The following is a 7,423-nucleotide window of genomic DNA, read 5'->3' on the forward strand; positions in this document are numbered from 1 at the left end:
GGGTAGCCTATATCTTATAGTTCTTAGTCAGGAATTTCATTCGAAATTACCCCTTGAAGTCACGCAATCATGATTGAGGCCTATAGCCCAACAAGGTACTGAAACAAGTTGTAGTCACATAAATGTGATTGAGACCGCAAGGCCCTACAAAATGCCTGATATGAAAGATCTCAAAGAGAAAACTCAAATAATCTCATCCTCTGAGACTTTAATCACTAGAGGCCTATTTATTATCATGAGTTGGAATGCTCAGGTCCAGCTATACTCACTTGGGTCGTTTTCACAAGGTGATTACTTTTTCCTACTATGGCGGGCTCACTAAAGGTACACAAATCTCAAATTTAGAAAAAGCTTTGAGGGTCTAGATTTCTGATTGTCTATGCAAACAAGAGCATACTCTCCTACCTCTTAGATTTTTTTGAAAACACAAAAGAAAAATTTGTTCATTAACCATATAGCAATTTAATTTCCTAAAAATGAATTTAAAGAATACACTATGTTCACTTGAATGTCCTCAGGCAACCTGCAAAAATAATGAATCAGTAGTCATATTGTTTTTGTGCGACAGGGATGTTCTTTGACAAGTGTTCTGCAAAAATTGATTAGGATGTCAAAATCTCTCAGACAAACCAAAAACAAGCCAAGGTTAGCATTAGTACCATCAAAATTTAATAAGAAAAACCCCAAAATTGCAATCTATTTTAATACAAAAAACCAGAATACCGTACGAGTATTCTCATCGAGTCGTACAATAATTCACCACAGACCATACAAGAACCTGTAGATTGACGTACTAGCCTTTGTGAAAACACGTACAAGTTTTAGCAGTAACTGTACTAATCACTGAGACTAAGTTGTAAGACACAACACTTCAATTAAGTCATTGCATGCATGGTTAGATAGATATACTCATGAATATGAAAACCATAACAAATCGACCTATTGCCTTCTAAAATATGTGAGTATAGACTTGCTCTCAGATTTGTCTAGGCAATACCAGTGACTAGACTACACCAATACAAAGGATTTAATCTATATGAGCACAAGAATAATCTAAATGGATGCAAGATTAAGCTAGATTAATGACAGATGAATGAATAATAAGACAGATGAATGAATAATAAGCTATATGAATGAATAATAAGCTATATGGATTCAAGCAATCATAATTAAACTAAATATGCAAAAAGCTAAACTAAGATGCAATAATCTCAAAACATAATATCTTCAATGACTCCAGAGCAAAAACTGCATAATAACAATAAATCTCTGGGGTGTTTTGAATGAGAGATGAAGGCTGAATTTATAGAGACTCAAAAGAGAGACCAACGGTCAAGATCGATTAGCAATGAGTGGTTGAGATTCCTCAATAAAAATCACAATTTAGGATTAATTGAAATAATTGAGAGATCATATTTCGTTAATCTTGAGATAGATTCCAATTATAGCTTGATTGATTGCATTCAAATTATAAGTTTGAGTTTGCATTGGAGATTAAATTTAGTTGATTCCATGCACTTGAGATAAAAATAGGTGATTCCATGCACTTTCCTTTAATTTGTTCAAGATTTTTTATTTAGAAAAAACCTTTTCAATACAACTGAACTTCTTTCTTCAAAAGCTTTGAGTTTTAATTTTAGAGAAAATGATTAATTTAATTTAATTGCTTTTCTGATTTTCCAGGTTATCTCAATTTTAGAAAAAGAAATATCTTAAGTTTGATTTCTTCTCTCAATTTAATTCTTTTCTTTTGTTTTCAATTTAATTCTTTCTTTTGCGAATTAATTTGTCTTTTTGTGATTAATCTCTTTTTGTAAATTAATTCCTTTTTTTATGATAAAATGACAAATTTATTTATTAATTAAATATGCTAGGATATTTAATTAAATAAATAGGATATTTGATTAAAATGATTTACTTGGAATGATTAATTAATTAAATAAATATTTAATTAATATAGAGTGCTTTATTTTCCATGTAACATTAATGATTAAAGAATTAATTAATTAAGTGCTCAAGGTTGATTTAATTGCCTTTGGTTAGGACCTTGGTGATGTTGTCGAGATTAGGGACCCATGGTTTAGGTGGCCATTTTTAGGGTATTACACCTGCATCCCCCACTGTAGGCTCTGACATTGTTGGTCTCTGACTACCTATCTGATGAGAACAATGTGGACACTGAGCAGCTATGTGGCCATATTGACCACACAAGCTCCCCTACCAGGTCCTCTACCTCCAGATGGCCCACTGAACTGCTGGAAACTTCCCCTACTAGGGGCCTGTGAAGCACCCTCAGAGGATTGTCTTGGGAAACTCTTCCTACTCCTCTACCAATTCCTATTCTTCCTAGGCTGAGAGTTGCCACCATGCTGGCCTTGAAACTGTTTCAACCTTGACTAAAAACTCTGTTGTTGCTACTGCTACCCACCCTTAGCGAGTGCCTGGAAACTCCTAAAAGGTGCATCAGTCTGGGACTGATTCCCTCTAGATTTGGAATCACTATAAGGCACACTCCCAATCTATACTCCAAACTAACCACCGTGAGCACAGGCAAGATTCTTCTCTTGTAGCTTGGCTTTCGCCATGCCTAACTCTACTGATGCAGGCTCAAATACTCTCACATCTTCACTGATGCGATCATTCAGACCTCTCAAGAAGTATTGGACCAACATAGCCTCATCATTCCCAACACTAGCATACTATTTGAGCTCCTAAAACCTATGCTCATACTGATCCATAGTCATGTCAAACTGGCGTAATGCAAGAAACTCATTTGCCCAACACTGTCTCCACTGAGCTGAGAGAAAGTGTGTCCTAAATCTCTCCTGGAAAATCTCCCAAGACACAGTGCTAATGTCTAAATCGATCCTCTCCTCCTCAAACCGCTACCAGATAGAAGAAAACTTCTAGAGATGTATGATGGTGCATCTCACCTTGGTGTTGTTTCCATACAGATGCATGGTGAAACGCCTATCCAAACCAATCAACCAAGTCTCTGCCTCAAGTCTGGTACCTAAACTGTTAAAGGAAGGAGGACGAGATCTCATCAGATCTCTCATTTTCCCCATAATAACTGAATCCTGGTCCACTAGGACCTCTCTCCTCTTGGGAGACCTCTCTCTCTCCCTCTTAAGATTTTGCTGGTAAGACTCTCCCATCTGAGCATGGCTAGGCTGTTCAGCCTTAGGTCTAGGGCCAAGTCTTGCTAACACTTCCTAAAACATTTGCCTCAGCTCCTCCCTTTTGGTAACCTACTCTACAGTGTGTTTCTCACTCTGATGCACAGACTGAACTTTTTCTACACTCTCATGAGTGGGCTATGGTGAAGGACTATGATGGCTTGAATTTTGTCCATGTCCTCCACCTCTACCTCGATTGTGGCCACCTCTACGACCTTCTCCTTTGGCTTTCCTAGCCATAATCCTAACACTTCACAAGAGCAAAAGTTTAGATCTACAAGAAGGATACTGACAAGGGAAACACAAACACTAAGACCTAACAAAAGGTCAAGTTGAATGGGCTCAATTTAAAATCAAAGTACCCAGTGTTGAAACTTGGGCTCTGATACCAAATGTAATGCCCCGCCAAGAAACCCAAAAGGAACACACTAAAACATAGGAATAAAAGAAGAAATAATTTGTTTTTAAACATAATATATCATTAAGGTGCATTAAGTTATAACATTGCACTGATTAATTACACAAGAATAAGACTTATCCATATTCCTAAAGGGTTTCCAACAAAGATTACTTTAAAAATAAATTGAAAGCTTAAGGTTCACTTAATAACATGCTAAGAAGATAATAATACAAATGATACAACTGAACTCATAGGGTTCAAATAAGTAAAATATTGAATCCATGGAGTACAAAGAAAATCCAGCTGGAACAAGAAGATGATCAAGACCAAAGAGCAACTGGAACACCTGCAAAGTCAACCCTCGCAAGAAGGAAGCGAACATGATACCGATGGAAAGTGGTACTACCACCCGACCATGTGGCTCAAAAGAACCACCCCTCCATGCTAGGAGATAGCACTAAGACCCACTAGCAAACAAAGGAAATAATACATGGTTTCACAAAACATTGGATCCACTCATAGATAGTAAACTCGCAGAACATGACCCCACATCAAAAAAGGTGAAATCAACAACTAAACACTAGTGACCATATGGGAAGAGTATCATCACATAGCTTGGTATGGTTATCCTGGCAGGCCTCCATAGGTCCAGACCCCCATCATGGGTTATCCTGGTAACCTCTCTCGAACCCCCATCCCCATCCAAGTCTCATGTGACCCAAATAATCCTTTCGTGAGGACAAGGTTGTTGGTTTTCTATTCTAGGCCTTCTCACTGCATCTTGAGTCTGTACTAGCACTCAACCATGAGTGAGGCATAATTATCTTAATTAGCGTTTCATCTACCAAGCCCCCTAGACATTATTAAGTTACCACTTACTTAAACAAATTTTTGATGGGTTACCCAGCTAGCCACTTTTGGCGCGACCCCCAATCGAAAGCCAGTCTCCCATATGACACTTAACCAAAATCACATGAACTTCCAAAACCAAGGTATGCACATGAAAGAGTACACGGAGTTCAAATAGTAGAAAACCCACTTGGCTGAACAAGCCCTTTCCCGGCATGACCAACTAACAAATCCTCATCATGAGACATAAACGACCATGTAAACTACCACACGACAAAATTTAGCACTCTAACCAAGGACTTGCAGTTTTAAAAATAAATGTGAATGCAGTAATCAAATGCGCATCTTTGCTAATTTAGATTGACAATAATTTTTTATTTAAAAATGTCAGCCGACTAAGGTTTTCTAATACATTTATTTTTTGAAATCTCAAATTTCATAATAAATTAAACACCAAAAATACATTTATATAATTATACATATTTGCCATACATATAAAAATATAAATTGAATATATATATTAATTAAACTAATATTGATATTTTACTAAAATAAAAATATTATTTAATTCCCAACAATAACTATTTCTCTTTTCATTTTTCCAAATTTCTAAATAACATATTATTTTAACCACAAAATATAAATATATATATCATATTAATAAAACAAACTTTATTAAATTAAATAATAGTAAAGCAAAATTAAAATTAAAAAAAAAACTTTATTTAATTTAAACACCACACAACCCCTTTGAAACGGGAGGCGGTGGCTTGGGGGCCACAACGTGGTCCCCCACCACAGCCCATGGTTGTGGGGAACCATGACGTGGTCCCAGCCATGGTAGCCCCCATGGGAAGGGGAAGCCTCGACTCCCCTCCCATGGGGTACGTGGTGGCTTGGGCCACCACGTCACCCCCCCAATAACACATAAAACAAATATTATATTTATAAATAATTTTTTTTTTAAACAAAAAATTTTGTAAAATACAACTTCTAGAACAGCAACTCAGAAAATTTCCAAGTAAAAACTAATGATAGTCAAATTTAATTTTTTTTTAATATTTTTTTAAAAATATAATTTTAAAACAAACCCCTCAACAAACTAAAGTTAGAAAATTTTTGAGTAATAACAAAGATAGTGAAATTAATTTTTATAAAACCAATTCACTCCCAGGCAACCAAATTTGGCAAAATTTTGCCAGCATAACCCCATATAGAGGTGAAATTGAACAAATGTCCCCCAATTTACAACACTATAAACAAACTAATTTTCAAAAGAAATGAACAAATCGAAAACTCAGAAAGAAATCTTTCTTTAATCCATAGTGAACAACCATTCACACATTTTCCACTTGAAAACTAATTTTTTTTCTACAAATGAGAAATGATTTGGGGAAATGAAATGAAACTAAAGGGTTTAATTTCCAAATTTGAAAGCTATATTTCCTTTTTCAACCAAAACTAAAACAAGTTTGCAACCAGAAAATTTCCAAACACATAGAGATTTTCTTCAACCAAATAGAATTTTTTAAAACAGAGAATAGGTATATAAAACCAAAAACCAACCTTAATTACAATCCAGGAAGAAAACTGAGAAGAGCCCAACCTGCAATCTGGAAACTTCCTTGCACAAATTTCTTCCAAAAACTCTTCCCTAAAATTTCTTCTCCAAAATTTCCTCTCCTCTTTCCTGTGAAAGAATAAGGTTAAATAAAGAAAAATTTTAACCTAAAACTATTTTAGGTTGAAATTTCTCTCAACCAATCAAATTCATTCTCCATAAAGTGAATTTTTTTAAAGACTTTAAAAAGTCTTTTCTCTCCACAATATCATTTTCTCATTTTTTTTAATTGAATCTAATATTTCCATTTTCAAAGTCAATGAGGGAAAAGAAAGATTTTATTACTTTACTTTTCCAATTCTAGTTAACCTTTTACAAAAATGCATATACATAGCTAATTTTCACAATTTAAAAAAAATCAAATTTCCTAATATAATGAATTGCACAAATTGACTTAACCATTTATAATAGTGAGGAGTCTCATCTAAATTTTATCCATTTATTTAAATAAACAAAATAAAACACATTTTCTAATTAAATACTCTAAGATTTAATAGTTAATTCACAACTCATAGAACGCAACTAAAATAACTCAAATAAACATACGACTCACATACCAACAAAGGAAAACTGACGAATGACAGGGATGCTCACTTTGAGCACAAAAAGGGTAAAACATAGGTCTTACGACTATCTCCTCCACTTCCATCGGATCAGTAAGGTATGCTCAAATTTGTGAAGCCGGGTGGAGACGATACCCCGTACCTACACGGTACTTGTACTTGTAATTCCTTGCATCAACGAACCACATCTGCATATATATACAGCCATAGAAAACATATCAATGAAGGAGAATCGTGGTGTTCCCTGTCTCACCGAAGTGAGTGAAGAAAAATCATCTCCTCGCACCCCATACACTTACAAACATGAAACATGAATATAACTCATCGTACGTAAAATGAATATGTTAGTCCATGTCAGTAATCCAATAAAAATGCATTTAAACATCAATAAGGAAATACTGCATGAAAACATACACTGCAACTCAAATTAAAGCATATCACAACACCGCATAAAGTCTAAATAAAATATCACAATATAATGTTTCCACTGAAAAAGTCAATTGAAGTCAACATGAGTCTAAAAAGTCTTATCAAGGAAGGGGTACTACAAAAGTAGAGATAAAATTGAACTTCTTACAAAAATGATAAAATTGATAAGTTCTTTTAGGGATAAACTTAGAAAATTTCTAACGGAAAGTAGAGATTCTCTTCCAAAATTGATAAGTTCTTTTAGGGATAAACTTAGAAAATTTCTAACGGAAAGTAGAGATTCTCTTCCAAAATTGATAAGTTCTTTTAGGGATAAACTTAGAAAATTTCTAACGGAAAGTAGAGATTCTCTTCTAAAAAATGAAATCTTTTCCTTCCGGCC

The sequence above is a fragment of the Cryptomeria japonica genome, chromosome 3 (genome assembly GCF_030272615.1).
Source record: "Cryptomeria japonica chromosome 3, Sugi_1.0, whole genome shotgun sequence".
Taxonomy (NCBI): domain Eukaryota; kingdom Viridiplantae; phylum Streptophyta; class Pinopsida; order Cupressales; family Cupressaceae; genus Cryptomeria; species Cryptomeria japonica.